The sequence below is a fragment of the Macaca thibetana genome, chromosome 7, assembly GCF_024542745.1.
Source record: "Macaca thibetana thibetana isolate TM-01 chromosome 7, ASM2454274v1, whole genome shotgun sequence".
NCBI classification, from domain to species: Eukaryota; Metazoa; Chordata; class Mammalia; order Primates; family Cercopithecidae; genus Macaca; species Macaca thibetana.
In genome coordinates, this window is record NC_065584.1 from 13,388,332 (window position 1) to 13,410,400 (window position 22,069).

General features: G+C 34.8%; 2 protein-coding genes across 5 annotated transcripts in view; one reads left to right on the forward strand and one right to left on the reverse strand.

Annotated features, from left to right (window-relative positions):
- DDX24 (DEAD-box helicase 24) overlaps nt 1-22,069 on the forward strand; it is a 463,245-nt gene that overhangs the window by 304,645 nt on the left and 136,531 nt on the right. The window lies entirely within an intron of this gene.
- The window catches only part of PPP4R4 (protein phosphatase 4 regulatory subunit 4), a 106,932-nt gene that overhangs the window by 82,977 nt on the left and 1,886 nt on the right, over nt 1-22,069 (reverse strand). The gene's annotated exons all lie outside the window — the stretch shown is intronic.

Consider the following 22,069-nt stretch of genomic DNA (forward strand, 5'->3'; position numbering starts at 1 on the left):
ATATAATACAATCATTTTGGAAAAGTTTGACAATTTCTTTAAAGGTTACACATACACCTACCAAACAACCCAGACATTCCATATTTAGACATTTATCCAAGGGAAATAAAAGCATATGTTCACATAAACACTTTAATGTAAATATTTATAACAGCTTTGTTTGTAATAGATAAAAACAATTCAGATGTTCACTAATAAGTGGATAATCAAATTATGATATATCCATACAGTGATATATCCATATAGCAATAAAAAGAAATGAAAAAAATCATGGATAAACTTCAAAACAATTACACTGAATGAAAGAAGCCATACAAAAAAAATTAATACTACTGTATGTTTTCACTTATAGAAAATCACAGAAAATACAAACTGAACTATAGTGGCAGAAAGCAGCTTTTGCCTGGGAATAAAGAAAGGAGAATGAAAGCTGGATTATGAAGGGGCATGGGGAAATTTTTGGAGGTGGATATGTTTATTATCTTGATCATGGTGAGGGTTTCATGGGAATATACATATGTGAAAAGTCATCAAATTTCCAATTTTAAATATATGTAGTTTACTATACATCAATACTTCAATAAACTAGTGCAAAATAAAGTATATAAATACAAAAAAAAAGATGAAATCACCCCTATAAAGATGGCAACAGTGAACACATTTTTTTTTTAATTTCCTGAATCCCTCATAAAAAACAGAGCATAAAAACTAGGACAAAAATAATAAAATTAAACAAAATAAATAAAATAAACCATGCATGACATCTACACCATAACTACATGATAAGATTTCCCACACAAACCAAAAATCCATGTCATGTGAGAACAGCAGCTAAAACTGTAAATGGTTTTGTATCCTCCAACAGCTGATGAATTCAGCAAGTCCATAGTAACATCTGAGAGGGCCAAGCAGTCTTATCCCCATGAACTTTCAAAACTTCTAGAACAAAGACCCAAGTTGAAGAAAAATTCTGGGAAACAGAACCCAAATTGAGCAGCAGAGGAACAACAGAAAAGGTCTACATAACAGTACAGGAGAGAAACAGAACCGAGAAACCTCAGAAAGTAAGGTATCCTAATTCGAACACTATACAAAACAACAAAAAAGGGAGCTCTAGAGTCCTGAAATTAGAAAAGCTATCCTGAACCACACCTCTTAAGGTTTATGAAAACTAATTTCACATAAAAATGAAAAATAAGGATCATTAAATTACACGAATAGTTATTTTTTAAAGAGAGAATAAGGAGCAGACTAATATTCCTAAAGACAATGGAAGACATACTCAAACAGGTAACTACAACCTACTATTTCTCCACAAGCAAAGAAATTTTTAATGTATAAGATATGAAAAAACACATGAATCGTAATTATGAAAACTCAGAAATGAAGTGATAGAACTCAGGAAACAATTAGAATGAAATATTTCAAAAAAGACTAAACTAGAAAGAAGAAAAAGATGAATAAACACAATAATACTTCAAGAGAAATAAAAGGTGAAAAGAAGAAAAATTTTTAAATAAAAAAGATTTGAAGCCAGGCGCAGTGGCTCACGCCTGTAATCCCAGCAGTTTGGGAGGCCAACGCAGGCAGATCACCTGAGGTCAGGAGTTCAAGACCAGCCTGCCCAACATGGTAAAACCCTGTCTCTACTAAAAATACAAAAACTAGCTGGGTGTGGTGGTGGACACCTATAATCCCAGCGATGTGGGAGGCTGAGGCGGGGAATCACTTGAACCCAGGAGGCAGAGGTTGCAGTGAGCCAAGATCGTGCCACTGCACTCCAGCCTGGACAACAGAATGAAACTCTGTCTCCAAAAAAAAAAAAAAAAAAAAAAACTTTGAAACAAAGTAATATAAGCTTATAAGCTTGAGAGAAAGTAATATATGTAATATATAAGGTAGACAAAGAAGATCTAACAACTTTTAATAGGAGTTCCTGAAGAAGAAAACCAAAACCAAAGCAAGGGAAGGAATTTTTTTAAGTCAAAATTTTTTTAAAAAGCCCTTTCCTGTAATTAAAAACAAAAAAAAGATTCAAAAGCATGTACCGCAAACCTGATATAACCAATACTGAGATTTACTGTTGAATCTTAAAAGAAAAATCCTTTGGGCATCCAAGCAAAATAAGCAAGTTACTTAGGAACAAAAAGAAAAGCAAATTATCATTAGACTTTCACAGCAATAAGATACAAGGAAAGCAAATAATACTAGTCTATAGGGTGATATTGCTCATTATAAGCAGGACGTGAAAAAATATAAAAAGTAATATAAATTTTGTAAAATTATAAAAAATTATAATCACCATAATCTTTAATTTCTATAATTAATTTATATCTAGCCGTTTTCCTACCCAGGGAGAAAAACTGATATATTATGGGTAGTACATTGGCTATTACGAGTTTGAAGAAAAAGAAACTAGATTAGCTAGTGGTTCTCAACCAGGAGTGATTTCCTCCTTCCCTTCCCCTCCACTTGTGGTCTAGGGACATTTTTTTAATCATCACTTAGGAAATGTTACTGTAATCTAGTAGGTAGAAGCCGGAGTGCCACTAAACATCCTACAATGCACAAGACAGCTGCCTACAACAAAGAATGTCAATATCTCAACAAAATATGTCTAAGAAATTCTGGTTTAGACAAAGCAAATATTAGTTGAGTCACATGAAACCACCAACATTAACTACTGGCCATAGTTCAACATATATGTTGAGCTTATCAGAAATATATTAAGTCAGTGACATCAAGAAAATGTATACAGGTTGGCAACTACAACATGCTACAGCAGTGGTTCTCAAACTTCAGCATGTGTCGGAATCACCTTGTACAGGGCTTGTTAAACCTGGGTCCCCCACCAGAGATTCTGGTTCAGTTGGTCTTGTTTAGGCCTGGGAACTTGATTTCTAACAAGTTCCCAGGTGATATACTGGGGATCACACATTGAGAGTCACCATGGTAGAAGAACAGTCAAAAACAAAAAAAGAGGAAAAGGAGACTGCAGAATCTTAACATTTTTTAGATGTGAGTGAAATGAGCCAAGTGCACAGCAGCAGTTTGCCCAAATGAAGCGGAAGGTCCATCTGACAGTAGACTGCATACGTTCACAACTTCTGTTAGTCCTGGCCACAGGCCTCTTCGTAATGACTTTAAAAGTAATACGGCAAAAAAATAGCAGAGATGCAATAACATGTAAGTCTACTTAAATGTACATTAGAGAAAAGTATAAGGAGTTTGTGAAAAAGCGTATCAGACAAAAGGGTCATTGAGTAGAAGCTTGCATTAAAATGGGAGTTCTTAACTTGCATGCCTGGGAATTTCTTGGGGCTGTGAACATGTTGCTTTGTTCTGCTGACTTTAGTCATAATCAGTATAAGTAAACCAAGTATTCCCCGGTGCGGGGTACTGCACCTGTAGTCCCAGTTAGTCAAGCGACTAAGAGAGGAGGATCACTCCAGCCCAGGCCCAGGCATTCAAGTCCAGCCTGGGCAGCACAGCCAGACTCTATCTCTTAAGAGAAAAAAAAAAAAAAAAACAAGTATGTGTGGATCTATGCTACCATCACTGACTAGAAGAAACCCAAAAATAAAATTGGCATAGAGGATTCCACTTTATTGCTACTTTATATCACACATGTAATTTTTAAATATTTGATCAACATTATTCTTTTTGTTTCAAAGTAAGCTACCCAGCTTCCCAGACTTTAAAATCTACAACTTTCTATTGAAAAGCCCGGCACAGGAAACAATCATCATGGTTACAACTTGAGCTGCTCCTTTTTGCCCCAATTGTGCTATTCTTTGGGACATGATCCTTTTCTAGGATACTTACTCAGAAACAAAATGAACACAAGCCCACTCAACAAACCATTCCTCTAAAACTAAAAAGAATTGGGTTAATCATCTCATCTGTACACTAGTGGCTAAAAAGGAAAGCCGAAAAAAACAAGACTAGTTAAATAAATGAATTTAGGACACCTATCTTTTAAACTCTAAATTAATGTTTCTAATTATTTTATCCCTACTGGGAGATGCACCTATTTTAAAGAGCCATTTATAGTAATATCTTACGCCAATAAAAAACAAGTCAATCCACTGAAGTATTCTTTGCTACAATAAAAGTTATATAGTCTTTCTTGTTGTCCCAGCTTCTGCCACTGTCATGGTAAACTTCATCATTCAGGTGAGTGACCAATAGCTGGTTTCTGCTTTCCTGTAATCCAAGGATGTTTTACCCAAATGTGACATTCCCCAATGCCTAGCAAAGCAGCACGCAGTAAGGGCTTCATAAATATTTGTTAAAATGAATTCATCTCCACTTCATATTAGCAACCCACAACTTTTGTCAAAGGCTGGATCTTATTATCTGGAAATGCTCCATCTCTAGAATCTCAAACTGTGATCTCACTTATTGGCCATTAACTCTTATTTTTCTACTTTTCTATTGCTAAGCCTATGTTTTGCCCTCATCACATTTCTAACCTATTAACCTTCTTATTCTCCAGTACCTAATATTCTTCCTAGTTTCATTTTTTCCTTGCCAGCCTGAATCTCCCTAGCATTGCAATTAGATTCTCACCAATAACCTTACTTTAATAACCTCCTTCTAATCTCAACAAAATAAAAATAGTATCTAATATAAGCCAGGCATTGTGCTAATAAATAAGCACCTTATTTGCATTCATCTTATTTAATTCTCATACTAATTTTACAAGGTAGGTAGATCCTATTATTATCCCATGTTGTAGATGAGGAAATTAGAGTTTAGAAAAATTAAGGTACTTGCCAAAAGTTATGCAGCCTGTACTACTCCAAAACTCATACCAACCACTATGCTACACTGACTCCTGTCCAAACTGTGCATCCAGACAATACCAAACACAGCTATCAGCTTTTCCTATCCCACTCCTGCTCCTAAGCTATGCAGCACTGCTAGAGAAAACTGTGTAACTATGCTGCTTAATGCTTTTTAAAAACATATGGTTAAAAAAAAAAAAAACTTGTCTTCAATGATCAATGATGCTAGACAAAAACACAAAATGACAACCAATTTGTTGCAATCAAGAAAAGAAACAGAAATTTAGTTTATGATATTGCCTAAAGCATTTTCAGAAACATCTTTGATCTCTGAAAATGAGGCTACCTGTGCTAGTTTATGAAAGCCTTGCCCTTCTCCACAAAGAATAAGCCACGTTAGAATAAATCCAGGTACTAACAATATTATCTTCCTCTATTCTTGTACCTTGCTCCTACCTCTAAGAACTTAAAATCTAATAAGGAAGACAGATTCACACACTAAAAATTTTGACTACATAGCACAAAGTCCTCTTTTCCTAGCCTGGACACCCTCATAATTTGTTTAGTCCTAAACCACTTGGACAAGAGAGAGGAGATGAGCAGATGCTATCCAAAAATGAGGATGTGACATAATCAGTCAGTACTATATCTGAGAACTCCAGCTTTGCTACTGTTCAACTATGTGTAGGATATCAAATGTTTGTAGTTATAGAGAGCCAGTTATCCTACTCCTAGCAGCTCTCACTTAAAATCCAAAGTATAACTCATAAGCTGCTGATACTGTGCTTGAATTTATAACAATAAAGCAGATGCCATAAAGGCCTTGCTTTGAGTTCACAATAAAAACTAAACTTTACATAGCTGATAGTTAATTATTTCCTTACTCAAATTAAATTATTAAAGTTTGTTTTAATGAATAGAACAAACTAAATTAAATGATTACCTTAGAGAATTAACCTTCCAAGAAAGACAAAACCTTCTTTGAAGGCAAAGATGACTGATAGAGAGACTCAAAAAAAACTAAGCAGAAGACACTGAATACCAATCCCTAACATCAGTAATTTTTCAAATATAGAATATTTCCATATGTTAATCCTGTAAAATGAAATTCCTAATAATGTTTAATCTTTAAAACATTGCCTTAAAAGGTTTATGTAGAAAACCATTCAAACCTGATTATAGTCTTCATGCTTAAGACCATACAGAAACAAATAATATTTTTTAGTAGGACCAAAGAAAGAGTAAAAGAAAAATTAACATTTAAGGGCCTACTATGTGCTGTACAAGGCACTTTACATACATAATCACATTAATCGTCACAATATATGAGCAGTATATTTCTATCCTTACTGATGCTCAGAAAAAAAAAAAGGGATTCACCCAAAGTCATGTGACTAGTAAAGATTAGAGCCAGTATTCCAACCTATTTCTCAGTCCATAACCTACAGCCATCATACCACCTCAGATCATAGTCCCATCATAAGAACTCGCTTAAATGCCAGCCTAAAAGGATTTCTAAGTTGATAATTTTGTGAGAGTTATGTTCATGATTTATTTAATAATATTTATGTTACCAATAAATTATTTTACTAATAATGTCCGCTATGTGTTTTTTACTATCATTGCCATGTCAAAACAATATACACAAGTTTTATGTTCCTTGCGAAGAGATAAACTCCTCTTTGGATTAAACCTTTATCACCAATGATATAGAGAATATTGCCTTTGGAGTGGCTCTTCGACAACTTATACAGCAAGACAGGAGGAATAAGTTCTGCTGTTCTGTACCACTGTAGGGTGAATATGATTAACAACTTAGTGTGTATTTTCAAAAAGCTAGAAGAGATAATTTTGAATGTTTACAACACAAAAGAATGATAAATGTTCAAGGTGATGAATGCTAACTACTCTGATTTGATCATTACACACTGCATTAAATATGCTCTGCATCCCATAAATATATACAATTATTACATGTCAACTAAAAATAAAAGAGAAATAAATAAAGGCCCAAAATTTGCCTGAAAAACACAAATGGGCTTATTTTCCCCTCCCTCTTTATACCAACAAGGGTACAAACAGCCCTCTGATTCCTAAGGATACAGTTCAGAATTATTTCAACCTTTCCTTTCTCCTCACACCCCACAGCACATTTCACAACAGTGTAATAAGATGTGTATGACTCCCAATTGTTCTAGATTGAAAAGAACTTACTAAGGTGCAAGTACACCTGTGGCATTAATAAATTGTCGGTTTTTTGTATTGTTTATCTTGGATTTTTTCCATATTATAGTGCAATATAAACAACATTATATTTGATATTAACTTTTATATGTTTTACTGTATGATATATAGAAGAATAATTGCTGTTAAATTTTAGTTTCAGTTCTATATATTAATACACATGCACACAAACGTGTGTATATGTGGGGTCACAATTTAAAATGTATTCCTTACGTGATAAGGTCATAGTAAAAAAAAAAAAAAAAGTTGGAAATCGCAGCTCTACAGTATTTTGCATAGAGTAAAAGGGAATATTACCAAAGTCTGTCCTAAATATATGAGCTATAGCAGGAATATTGAAAGGTATGAAAAACGTTAGTTCAGGAATAACTATACAAACTTGGAAGAGTTCTGGGAACATTGTAAGCTCCCTCCTGTTAACTTTTTTAACCAGCCTTTCTATTTCCTCATTAACAAATAGCAGTAAAAATTCCTTTAAAATACTTTTATTTTTATTTTTATTTTTTGAGACAGAGTCTCCCTGCATCGCCCAGGCTTAAGTGCAATGGCACAATCTTGGCTCACTGCAACCTCTGCCTCCCGGGTTCAAGCAATTCTCCTGCCTCAGCCTCCTAAGTAGCTGGGGCTACAGGCACACGCCACCACACCTGGCTAATTTTTTAGTAAAGACAGGGTTTCACCATATTGGCCAGGCTGGTCTCGAATTCCTGACCCCAATGATCCGCCCACCTGAGCCTCCCAGAGTGCTGGGATTACAGGCGTGAGCCACCATGCCCAGCCTAAAATATTTTTTAAAAATATATAGATATGTTAGGACATAGCAGGGGAAAAGGGCTAGCTAAGATAACATACTGCCAACCCAGCCAGTAAGACAAACTCAGAATAGTAACCAACAGCTATTAAAAATAAATAAACAAACAAACAAACCAGGTGTGGTGGCATGTTCCTGTAATCCCAGCTACTAGAGAGGCTAAGGCAGGAGGATTGCTTGAGGTCAGGAGTTTAAGACCAGCCTGTGCAATATAGTAAGACCCTATCTCAAAAAAAAAAAAAAAAAAGATAAAAGCAGGCCAAGTCCCTGGCACCTACAGGAAGAAGGGGTGACAAATAAGTATTGAAGGAGAAGACACCCAATTACCTAACCTAAACAGGTGAAGTGACATGTTCAATCATTCAGGAACTGCTGGGTGCCGGGCACTGGTTCTGGATTCTCCAACACAATCTAATAACGCTTTATGCCTAGCACAGAATGTGTCAGACAACGAAGACTGTCAAGAGTACTGACAGAAAAAGAAAGAGTATAAAATTACTCCCAGGTTTCCCTCCAGTATGATACCGGAAGATGGTCAGGCTTCAATAACAAGAGGAGGCATATTTAGGTAAGAAGTGATGAATGCAGCTTCAAGCACATTGAGTTTGAAAAGCCAGCAAGACATTCTGGTGGAGACACCCTGGTGGAGGTGCCCAGTAAACAGAAATGATCCAAAATTGAGAAGGAAAGGCCAAGGCTACAGTCACACATTTGGAAATCATGCCATGGAAATGATGACTGAAATCCAGAATGAATAATATGACCCAGAAAGAGAGTCCCAAATAATACACAGTGGCTCCCGTCTGTTCATTTGACTGATTATCACTGTAAGTGGGGCACTGAATCAGAAGAAATGTAATACAAACACATCAATTATAATATTTAAAAACTCATTAGTCAATCCAAAATCAATCTGTAAAAGCTATGTGAAATAATTATTTCTTTTATCTAATAATAAAGACAGGATAAGATAGAATAAAATGAAATGTTCAAACTAAAAGGGGGTCTTGGAAATATAACACATCTCCTTCACATTGTGACAAGGAAGAAACCAACATCTACAGAGATTGTGGAACTTAGGTCAACCAGCTAGTTACTATCAGGGCCAAAATGTCATCTCCACAAAGCAAGAGCTGATTTTTAAAAACTATTGATCCTATAATCTCTCTCATGGGTTCCTAAATAACTATTCATTTAAATAAATTGTACATATGTATATTTTCTTCTCTAAGAGAAAAAAACAAAGTCAATTTTCTCCCTGATTTCTCTTATGGTAACTGTTTTAGATATTCTTATCATTCAACAATATACAAATTATCAGTCCTCTAGTTATTCTAAAATAATTTTTTTCAGTTTTATTGAGGCGTAACTGACAAAAATGCTGCATATTTAAGATATATGATGTGATGCGATTTTTTAACCCTTTTTAATTGTAAATTGAGAAAAAATAATCTATGTATTCACAGGCTACAAAGTGATTATGATATCTCACCATACGTATACATTATAAAATGATTACTACAGTAAAGCCAATCAACATGTCCATCACCTCACATAATGACTTTTTGTGATGAGAATACTTAAGATCTACTCTCTTAGCAAATTTCAACTACACAATTGTCTAAGGAAATATAATTATTAATTACAACAAATGTAATTCAACAGCAAATAATTTAGGTACTCTATCACGATACAAATGTTTCTCTATATGTGTGTGTGTGTATACACACATATATATATTTTAGGCAAGATATATATATCCCTGTCAAGATTTCAATATGTTGTCCAAAGACTAGGTCTACATGCTATTTATGTAGTAATAATGAAGAAACTAAGCAGTGTAACAGAATAATAGGCATTTTGATTGTAGGGTCATCTTCATAAAATACAATCAAAATAAGATATTATAAGAAAACTGATGATTAATCCTCTTATTAACATAGATGACAAAATCCTCCACAAAATATTAGCAAAGAGTCCAGAAACATATAAAAAGACTAATTACATAATGAACAAGTAGGATTTATTCCAAGAATGAGAGGTTGGTTCATCATTCAAAAAGTAATCAATGTACTTCACTGTATTAAAAGACAAAATAAGAAAAGCCATATACCATATCAATAGATACAGAAAAAAACATTCTACAAGATTCAATACCCATTCATGGTAAAACTTAGCAAATTAGGAATACAGGAAACTTAACCTAATGGTTATCTATTTAAAAAGTACAACCACATTATACTTAATGGTAAGAGACAGAATGCTTTCTCCCTAAGATGACGAAAGGCTGGAAGTCATCTCTCGCCACTCCCACAGTGGAAAAACCTGCCAGGTATTTCCTTAAGTGAATGGCCTAAATTAACATAACTGAGGATAAATCCATGGTGACAGCATGAATCCCCTGATATGACGAGATAAGAAAAGCACTGTGGTACTCTTCCTAAAAGCACATAACCCCAATCTAATTATGAGAAATAACATCACACAAATCCAATTTGAGGGAGAGTCTATGAAATACCTGACCAGCACTCTTTAAAACTATCAAGATCATGAAAAATAAGAAAAAGTTAAGAAAGTGTCACAGCCAAGAGAAGACTAAGGAGGCATAAATACAATGCGGTTTCCTGGAGTTGATTGTGAAACAGAAAAAAAAAACAAAAGTGAAAAAACTAGTGAAATCCAAATAAAGTCTGAGGTTTAGTTTAGAGTGATGTATCAATGTTAATTTCTGAATGTTTGAAAGATGTACCATGATTATGTATTAATAACATGTTAGCATTAGGGGACACTGGTGGAAGGTATATAGGAACTTTCTAAACTAACTGCAATGTTTGTGAAAATTTAAAATTATTCTGAAATATAAAAAATTAATTAAAAGGACAGAAAAAGATATACTTTTTAAACACTAACCAAAAGAAGATTGGAATGAACATGTGAATATTAGATAAAGTAGATTACAAAACAACATATATTCTCTTTTTTTCTTTTTCTTTTTCTTTTTTTTCCGAGACAGAGTCTTGCTCTGTCGCTCAGGCTGGAGTGCAGTGGCGCAATCTCGGCTCACTGCAACCTCGGCCTCCCGGGCTCATGCCATTCTCCTGCCTCAGCCTCCCGAGTAGCTGGGACTACAGGCGTCCGCCATCACGCCCAGCTAGGTTTTTTTTTTTTTGTATTTTTAGTAGAGATGGGGTTTCACCGTGTTAGCCAAGATGGTCTCGATCTCCTGACCTCATGATCCGTTGGCCTCGGCCTCCCAAAGTGCTGGGATTACAGGCGTGAGCCACTGCACCTGGCCAATTTTTGTATTTTTAGTAAAGACAGGGTTTCACCATTTTGGCCAGGCTGGTCTCAAACTCTTGCCTTGTAATCCACCCGCCTCGGCCTCCCAAAGTGCTGGGATTACAGGTGTGAGCCACTGTGCCCAGCCTAACAAAGTATATTTCAAAGAATAAACATTACTTAATGATAAAGGGGTCAATTCAAGAAAACATAATAATCCTAATTTTATGTGCATTTCACCACAGTTTCAAAATACATAAACTACTAGTAAAAAATTACATATTTGAAAGGAGGAATAGACAAACCTGAAATTACAGTTGGAGACTTCAATACTCTCTCTCCGTAATCAATAGAACAAATTATAAACACAATGAAATACTACTACACACCACTAGAATGACTTAAAATTAAAAAGACTGATCATATCAAGTGTTATCAAGTATAAGGAGCAACTCCAACGCTCATACTGCTGGTGGAAATATAAAATGGTACCATCACCTTAGAAACAATTTAGCAGTTTCTTAAAGGTATAAACATACATTTACTATATGGTCCTACAATTCGATGTTTACCAGAGAGGAAGGAAAGCACATGTCTACATGAAGATTTATAAATGAATGTGTATAGTCACTAAGTTTGTAAAAGCCCCAAAATGAAAATTACCCAAATGTCCATCAACTGATGAATGGATAAACAAGATGTGTTATACCCATTAAATGGAATCACTATCAATAATAAAAAGCAGTAAACTAACAATATAAGCAACATCAAGGATAAACTACAAAATAATTAGATTGAAAGAAGCCAGGCAAAAGAGTAGACTATATGATCCATTTCTATAAAATTCTAGAAATTGGAAACTAATTTATAGTAATGGAAAGCAGATCAGTGGTTGCCTGGAATGGAAGGGGCTCACGGGAGGGAGCGAGAGATAATCTAAGGACACAAGTAGCTTTTGGGAGTGATGGATATGTTCAGTATCTGAATTGTGTATACATATGTCAAAGTTCGTTAAATTATACAGTTTAAATATGTGTGATTTATTAGATGTGAATTATACCTCAAAAAGCTTCAAAAAATGAAAAAATATATAGTCAGCATATAACCCAACAAACATTCTTAGGCATTTATCCAAGAGATATAAAAAAACGATGTCTAGATTCCACAACAGGCAAAATTATTCCACAGTGACAAAAGCAGATTAATGGTTGCTTAGGGTTAGGGTGTGGAGTTAACTGCAAAGACATACCAGTAGCTTTTGTGGGGGTGATGAAAATGTTTTATATTTTGTGCTAGTTATACAGGTGTACCCATTTGTCAAAACTCATCAAACTATAAACTTAGTTTATTTAAATTATACTTCAATAAAGGTATTTTCCAAAAATGGAGGTGGGGGAATTTGGTGCCCCATCTAGAAAACTAATCTAGAGAGGAAACTTTGTAACACAAGAAGTTTCTAAATGGTATGTTTCCTGTATATCCAAAGTAAATATGTTCCCAATCCCAAACAGATGGTTTAAAAGGGCAGCAACAATTATCTTTTACTGAACAGTACTCTGTACCAAGCATTGTGCCCTATACATACATTTCCTCTAATCTTCTCAACAATCCTGCAATGAAGGTATTATTATTCTCATTTTATTTTTTGTTTGTTTGTTTTGAGACAGGGTCTCACATTGTTGCCCAGGCTGGAGGTCAGTGGCACACTCGTGGTTTACTGCAGCCTCAAACTCCTGAGTGCAAAAAAAAAAAAAAAAAAAAAGGAACAAGCCACCATTCCTGGATACTTTTTAAAATTTTTTTGTAGAGACAAGGTCTCGCTATATTGCCCAGGCTAGTCTCGAATTCCTGGGTTCAATGGATCCTCCTGCCTTGACCTCTCAAATTGCTGGGATTACAGGTGTGAGAGCCACTGTGCCCAGCCTATTTATTCCCATTTTAGATTAGGAGACTTGGGCTCACAGAAGATAAGCAACTTACCCAAGGTCTCTCAGTAAGTAAATGAGCAAGCCTCAGCCTCCAAGAATAAATCTGGGTCTGCCTTAAACTATTTCCAATATAACATACTGACTCCCAGTACCTGTTAATTGATACCTCTATTCTACTGAAATTTAAGAAAAACACATTTGCTTCCTTAAACTATCTCCTTGAATACAAGTATCTGCCAGTATAATGACCTTCATTCCCCAGGAGATGCCTAGCACATAAGTACTCAGATATGTTTTAACCTAAATTCATAAGATTTGCTGTAAAGCAACTATTAGTTGCATTACAAATCTTTTCCATTATTAACATCTCTGATTGGAGGGAAAATTACATTCTAAGGGTATAATCGATTTTGCAATTATTACTAACATGATTACATATACCAGTATTATACTAGTATCATCTAAGGATAAGCCAAAAGTGGCTTTTGGCTTATGAAGAACTAAGCCTAAACACTTTCTCTATGCTTTCCACATTTGATAGCCAACACAGTCAATGAAAGACACTGTAATACCCAAAAAATCAAACTGAAAGATGTACAGATTTAAAAGATCATTGGACCTTATTCAATGCTTTAATTCCCTTCATGTAATCTTAATTTTAAGAAGGAAGACAGGCCTGGTGACTCATACCCATAATCCCAGCAACCTGGGGACTGAGGTAGGTGAATCACTTGAGGCCAGGAGTTCGAGACAAGACTGGGCAATACAGCAAGAACCCCATCTCTACAAAAAAAATTTAATTAGCTACGCATGGTGGCTAATGGCTGTAGCCTCAGCTACTCAGGAGGCTGAGGCAGGAGGAACACTTGAGCCCAGAAGTTCAAGGTTATTGTGAGCTATGATTGTACCACTGCACTCCAGCCTGGGTGACACAGCAAGACCCTGTCTCAAAAAAAAAAAAAGCTATGAATTTTACCACTTGGTATGGTGAACCCTTTAATTCTTAATGTCAATACTAAGAAACTACTGCACAATTCAACATTACAAGACTGGGAACCAAGCAATACAACTCCCACTTTTTACTGAGAACTAATTAGTTATAATTTATGATAGAACTCAACTTTCCTGTGTCCCTGTGTCTCACTTAGCTACTTCCCAAGAGGAAGCATTGGGATGAGTTAATTGCTCATGAAAATAAACACATACACATGCGTGCATATACATTTATAATATACATATGTTATAATATGATTACATTGTAGTTACATAACTTAACACATTCTTTATTCAAATATATATACTCATTTATTTTATATTGCTTTATATATTATCTTATATTTATTTTATAGATTAATTTTTACATATTTTATTATTCTATATTATGAAATTATTTTATATTACAGAATTTATAGGCATTTTTAAATAAAACACTATGCTTACAAGATGAAAACTTTGCTCAATTCTCTCACATCACATTATGTTGTTACGCTTTCAGAGGTCTTTTCAATGACATTATATGGGTCACTTTTACATTGATGAAAATATTTCACTTTTTATTTTTAAGCTTTTCCTACAGATCCCACGAGAGCATTCTGCTTTCTACAGATGTCACAGAGAAACCTTTCTGAATCTTCGGTAAGTAGGAAAAAAGACACAGATGCCTCCCATGGTTGTTCTCATAACAAAAGAAAAGGAAACAGAGATGGGAAACAATCTCCAAACCCTTTATATTCAGAGACCTAGTACTTTTCCAAAACAGGGAATTCAAGGTTTGCCAAAGACTTCAGTAATTTGACCTTAGCAATAATGGAAGGTATACAGCTGGAATCCATTATATACTGCTCTTAATATATTAAACAGTGATCCCTCTGTCCTACAAAATACAAATGAAGTTGCCTGCAATTTCCATGTAGAAAGGCAAGTCATTTGTACATCATCTTCACAGAAGATGACAACGTGGGCAATTGTTTTTTAATGAGGACCTCTTAGAATCATTAAAAGCACAGGGACTGAGAATAGCACTCCCAGGAACAGGGAGACTCCAATATCCACTTTGTTTCTCTTTTTCTAAGAAAAACTAATCACACACATGCCTTATCCCCTAAGAGACAATCCAATAACTGAGAGTCTTCTAACCAACAGTCTAGCCAAGTAAAACCTTATAGAACTCCCCTTCTTGTAGGGAAAGAAAAAAAGTTAGATGGTGTAAGTCATGCACAGAGAAACGAAACATCTAAAGGCTATTAACTAGGAAGCTCATTATTGATATGCTAGAAATTATGTACTAAGAAGTTTGTCACCTTTGTTTCCTAAAAAAAATATAGGCTGGGACCATTCAAACACTGCTGGCAGAAGTACAAACTAGTCAAAGCACACTGGAAAACTGTTTAGCAATATCTTTTAAGCCGGACATAGGCATATGCTACGACCAACAATTCTACTTCTATAATGATACCTAAAAGAAATGCACACATGTATTCACCAGGAGACTTGTACATGAATGATTATAACAGCATCATTCATAAAAGCCCCAAACTGAAAACTAAGCCAAATGTCCATCAGCAGTGGAATGAATAAATTGTGATATATTCACATAATGGAATAGTATACAACAATGAGAATGAACAATCTGTTGCTCCATGCAACAATATGGATAAATCTCTTTTTTAAAATGTTGAGCAAAAGAAGCTATACACAAAAGGTACATAGAGTGCTTTCTACTATAGAAAGTTCAAAATCAAGTAAATCAATGTATAGTGTTAGAAGTCAGGAGAGTAGCTACCCTTTGCAGGAAGTACGGGGCACTGGGACAGGAATACAAAGGAAGCTACTAAGCTAACACGATAATGTTCTATGCTTTAATCTGGATACTGGGTACATGGGTGTGTTCACTTGTAAAAAATCAACAAGCCGTGTTACGATTTGTGCACATTTCTGCATATATTCAAAGTTCACGTTAAAAAATAAAATATAAGCTTATAAAAGTACTTCTTTAACTGATATTCCAAATTCATTACTTTTTTTAATGTATAAAGGCAAACGAAGAACAAACCAGACCATGGGAACGAATTCAACAGAGAGACAGGAGAGGAATATCAAGAATGAAGCAAAATCATCACAGAGCACACTTGGAAAGGAGATGGTATGTATCTCTCTCAAACAAAGGTGTTTGAGATGTGAAAAGATGTTAAAAGACCTGATTAAGCAATACTCTCTCTACTGCCTTGCAACTGCAAGCTGAAAGCTCGTCGCTAATAGACTACTTTCTGGAAAGCCCACAGAATTCCACTCTCACTAGTTGAGTTGTAATTAAGAGTCAGTTAAGTATGTTCCCAAACTAGTTTATCTCAAATTTCACTTGCTGTTGCAATTACATAATTACATAATTTAATTAAATATTACCTAAATATATGAATACATATACTTGTTTCTATAAAAATAAAGTTAAAAGTTTTAGAAAAACTAAATTCAATAAACATAAGTTGTCAAAGAAAATCGCTATTAAAGTATCGAAGAACAAAACACAAGTCGAAAATCATAAAAACCTAGAACCATGCTTTCAGACTGCTTCATAAGCAAATTTAAATTCTTGTTCACCTATAAAGAAAACTGAACTTGATATTGTAAATGCATTATGGGGTGATTTATGAAAGAAGGAGAATTTCAAACTTTAATCAGCAGACCCATACTCAAAGAAAAGACCATGACTCTACATCAAAAGATTGGCAAATGAAAATATATTTATAGTTTACATTAGAATGTACTGTTGAAAATATGTATCATTTATGATTTTATGATTCTAGCCAATTGTTTGTATTAACAACCAACTATCTATCTTAATTGTGAAGAATGCAAAAGTCCTCTCCTGTATATCACTAGAGAAAACTGAGCAAGCAATACTGGTCACTCAAGACCACCTATATACACATACACACATGCACGCACAAATGCAAACGTGATCTCTCTCTCTCCCGCCCTCTCTCTCTCTCACACACACACACACACACCATGCCTCACTAAAACAATACTGAAAGGCAGCAAGCATCAAAAACAGAAATCAAGACAATAATGAAAGTAAATGTGGGACACAGGTCTTAAAAATGAGGGCATTCAAAGGAGTTTTCCACACAACTTTCCACTGTGGGATAGCAAATAAGATAGGTATTTTAAAAGATAAAACAACTAAAAGCTAGGTGGGTAGCAAAGCTTTAAACACTAGAATTCTTCCTCACTATCTCATTGCTACCCTATCCTAGTCTTGAACCCAGGAAGTACGCCAGAGTTCTCACATGGTACAACACTTGTTTATTTCCACTGATTTGACTGCAGAAATCTCACTCCTTCATATCACTAGGGGGAGCACTTACTCTTTAAAAAATAATAAGAGAAAGTTTTAAAAAAAAAAGTTCCAATTACAGATGCACTTTATGATGGGGGCAGTGGCTGTGGAGGTGGTATGTGCCTTCTGTAGTCCCAGGTATTCGGAAAGCTGAGGTGGGAGGATCATTTTAGCCCAGGAGTTAGAGCACTATGACTGTGCCTGTGAATAGCCACTGCACTCCAGCCTGGGAAACAGAGTGAGACCCTGTCTTTAAAAAAGAAAAAAGGAAAAAAAAAAAAAAAAAAAAAAAAAAAGCAAAGCTCTTTATCTGACTGTCCCGGGAAAGCAAAGTGCAAAATGATTTAAAACTCACAGCACAAAGTGAAAATAGTTTTAAAGTCACAAATGACTTTAAAAGTAAGCAACATAAAAGCTAGGCTCAGTACATTAACCAATCAACACATTTAATGCATAACAGCAAATATTACTTAGGGTCATTTGTTAAGAAAATATAAATCAACAGGCTGACCTTACTATTACTCAGTTAAAAATGCTTAATTATGATTTGTGAAGATTCTAATTTCTGATAAATACTATTAGCAAATGAAGTTAATGGACATCTATCACAAACTTCAGTTGGTATACTTTGTTTATTAAATTATTAGAAGGCAAAATTAATACCATTATCCTCTTTTAAAGTTTTAAATGTAACTTGAGCACCTAAGTAGCAAGGAAGTAGGGAAAGGGAAAAGGAGACAGAAGGGAATTAACAGTAATGGGATGCCTATCATGTGCCAGGTGCTTCAACCACACTGGGAAAAGGGAATTATTATTTCCGCTTTACAAATGAAAAGCAGGCCTCGAAAACCATAACTAACTTGACCACTGTCACATAGATAACAAGTTATAGAAAAAGATATGACCCATAATACCTAAAATTAAAAATATCAGAAGTTGCTTAATTCATCTTGCAGTATGGTCATCTTAAATACTCTTTATTCCATTAAGAGGTATGTATTTGTATCACAGCAAAGAACAAGAAAGAACAACAAGAAAGCTTGCCCTTGTCCTCTAAAAGCTTGTCCTCCAGGACCTTACAATCTACTGAAGAAAACATGTACACACAGTTAAGGAATATAAATCAATGATTAATGGCCAATTGAAGAAAGCGCCACTAAGTGATAAGGGAGATCAAAGAAGCCTGGGATCCATGTGGTTTAAGCAGTTAGGGAAGACTTTATGAAACATGTAAGATTATAGCTGGATCCTAGAGATGCTATATGTTGGACAGGGATATACTGAAAGAGTACTCCAGGATGAGCAAAAGCAAAAGTTAAGGATAAACACAATGAAACTGAGTAACAATGAAAAGGCCAGCATGACTGAATCAAAAAGTGAAGAATTAAGTGGAAACAACTCAATATCCATCAACTGATGAATGGCTAAACAAAAGTGCTATATCCATACAGTAGAATACTACACTGCAACAAAAAGAAATAAACTACTAATGCCTGCTATAACATGTGTGAACCTTGAAAACATTATGCTAAGTGAAAGAAGTCAGTCACAAAAGGCCACATACTGTATGATCCCATGTTTAGGAATGTCCAGAATAGGCAAATCCATATATACAGGAAGCAGAATGGTTCCCAAAGGCTGAGAGGGTTGGTATTGAGGGGTAACTGCTAATAGTACAAAGTTTCTTTTGTGGGTGACAAAAATGTTCTACAATTGATTGCGGTGATGGTTGCACAATTCTGTGAATATACTAAAACCTGCTTAACTATTCAGTTTAAATGAGTGAACTACAGGGACTATGAATTATATCTCAATAAAGCCATTTTTAAAAGTGGGGGACTGGTGGGACATCACATTGCACAGCTAAGATAGAGTCACCTATGGAGTATTCTGAATGCCAGGCTTCAGGGTCTACACTTTATCTGGTAGGCAGTCAGAAATATACAAGTAAAGATTTACCTAATGAAAGCACAGTATACATACTTAGGATTCTTCCATAACAAAATCATTCACATGTTTTAAGTACATTCCAAAAATATATGCAAAATCACAAAGAAGAGAAAGAACAGGAAAAAGATATGATTTTGACTAAGACACAAGCTGGGACTATTAGGAAAGTTGTTTTGCTTCAGTGCTAAATGCCACAGATGGGTATAGCAGCATCATATGTGTGCAAAACCACAAATTCATCTGTGTCAAATCTTTGAAGACTGTAATATTCTAAACTTAATTGTGAAAATGTCATTAATAAATGACTTGCCATATTTCAGGGTAAGATAATGAACAGTATAATTTGTTTTTCATTGATGATAGTACTCTATATTATATATAATGCTTTTTTCAGATAATGGATTCAATCTAAGTGCTACCAGAAACTCCACTAATATAAAGCATTGCTTACTGATGCTTACATATCTGACTTTGAATTCTAATTTAACATAATACTCCAAAATAGTTTTAATATACAAAATAAAAGAACTAAAGAAACAAACCTGACATATAAAAGCCAAGAGAAAAAATATGTTACATATTATACATTTATATAATATTCAATGCAGAGGAAAAGGTAAAGTGCTCAAAAATAAACCTGAAAATCACTGACAGAGGGAAAAAAGGACTCAGCAAAGTACAAATGAAAAAAAGGAATAAATTACATTTACAATAGCAGGTTCAATACATGAGAGAAGATGAGAAGGCCTAAACCGAGGCAAAGTTCGGAACATCTCTATGAAACGATCCTGTCTCCTCCCCTGAATCCCAGGGAAGAAAGACCCTTTCAGGCATTCTTGGCATCATCCCTCCCAAAGCTGGACTAAGGTGAAATCCCACATTCCCCCAGGAGGTGGTAAGATGTTAAGGATACAAAAGAAGAACTCAGCTGGAGAACCCATACACAACCAAACCAGTGTTCCCCTTCTGAGTCACCTTGCAAACCTCCTTCAAGGTAGGTGAGCCACAAGAAACTAAAGGAGATATTGAATCTCTTTTAAAATTCTCTTGTCTAAGAATAAGAGGGGCCATCTGTCTCTATAAGGGCTTTGTAAATTCCAGAACTGAGCGAAACTTATGTTGAGTCTAAGAAATAAAGACAACTCAGACAACCTGGTTTGCTAACAAACAATAAAAGCAAAATAGAAAACAAATAAGCTTTCCTTAAAAAAAAGGCTTATCCCTGATATCTAGAATACGGTGTCTTCTATCACAAGTAAATAGAGCAAGACTCTCCATTTCCTAATTCTAAGCCAGTGTTTGTACTAAAGAAAATTCAGTAGGAATAAACAGGAGGTTATTTCAAATCATTAACTGTTGTAGATTTAAACACATTTATCCACACTTTCATCAATTTTCTACCTACTTTGAGTAAAAGAACTGTGGGAATAGGCAAATGTTGACAACTATTGTTCACCATAATAAATGTGTTAATTATTAAGGAATAAAGTATTCCAAATACAACACAATAAAATATGAAAATCGGTTAAAAGTTGGATTATTCTCTAAGTAAACACCCAAAACACACACCGTTGAATTCATATATAAACAGAAGTTTTCTCTGAAGTAAATAGGTAGAAATGATGAGAGCATGTACCATAGCTATCACAAAGAGGGGGAAAATAACATCAACATTAAGTCTAAGATGCAGTTACATTTCTAAATGATACAATTATCAGATGGAATGGTCTACATGGTAAATATGCTGATATTCTGACTAAAGTTACAACAGAAACTCATGATGCCACTTTTAGTAGGCTAAAAAAGTAATTAAGAAAATTGAAGACCTGGAGAGGGAGTTTTTGTCTGTTTGTTTGTTTGTTTTTACAGGATCATTCAATGAATAACATGGGACTGGAAACATGATCTGTAAACAAGAAAGGAGAACAAGAAACTTGCCAGTACCTGGAACTGGCACTGAGCTAAGGAAACAAGGATGACAAATATCCTAGGAGGTAAATTACATCAGTTTTCAAAATCTGATTCTGGAAAATAAGAGTGACTAATTTGCCAAAAGGGAAAAATATGTTGTGTAAGCTAATGAAAAATTTTAAATATACACAAAATGCTGTAGGAAATTTGTTTCTAAAGGATTTTAATCAATTAAAACATCATTAATGGTCACTGTACTAGTTTTTAAGATGCTCAATCTACAAGACAATGTTTTAAATAGTTCAGAAAAATCTTGTAAATATTCGCAGTAACCATTTGCCTTAAGCAATTCTGTAGAGCCTGTGAAATGGTTTGAAATTTAAACGACAGTAGGCTCAACTAAGTTTCCAAAACCCCTCAGACAAAATCATAAAGCTTGCATAGCAAAAGTACTACAAACAGGATATCCTGAACAGCAAAATGAACTACCATATTTGTGGATTTTTTTCCATATAGTAGATCCCATATAATGTGCCTACTCTACAATGAACTTAAAACTAATCCTTGTATACTCAAGTCTCATCTAAACTTACTGAATCTTAAGTGAGAAAAACCAATGCCAGAAAAGAAAAAAAGGATGAGGTTCAACTCAAACCATCTGCTCTTCCTCCTCCAAGCAACATTCTATAAATTAGGTGTTTTATTTAAATTCTCAAATTCATAAGTCCACAGCCAAATCTAATGTATAATATAGTTAAGTACTATGCACACAAAAGTACTCTGTTCAAGTGGCTAAGTAAATCTGAACATAACGGGA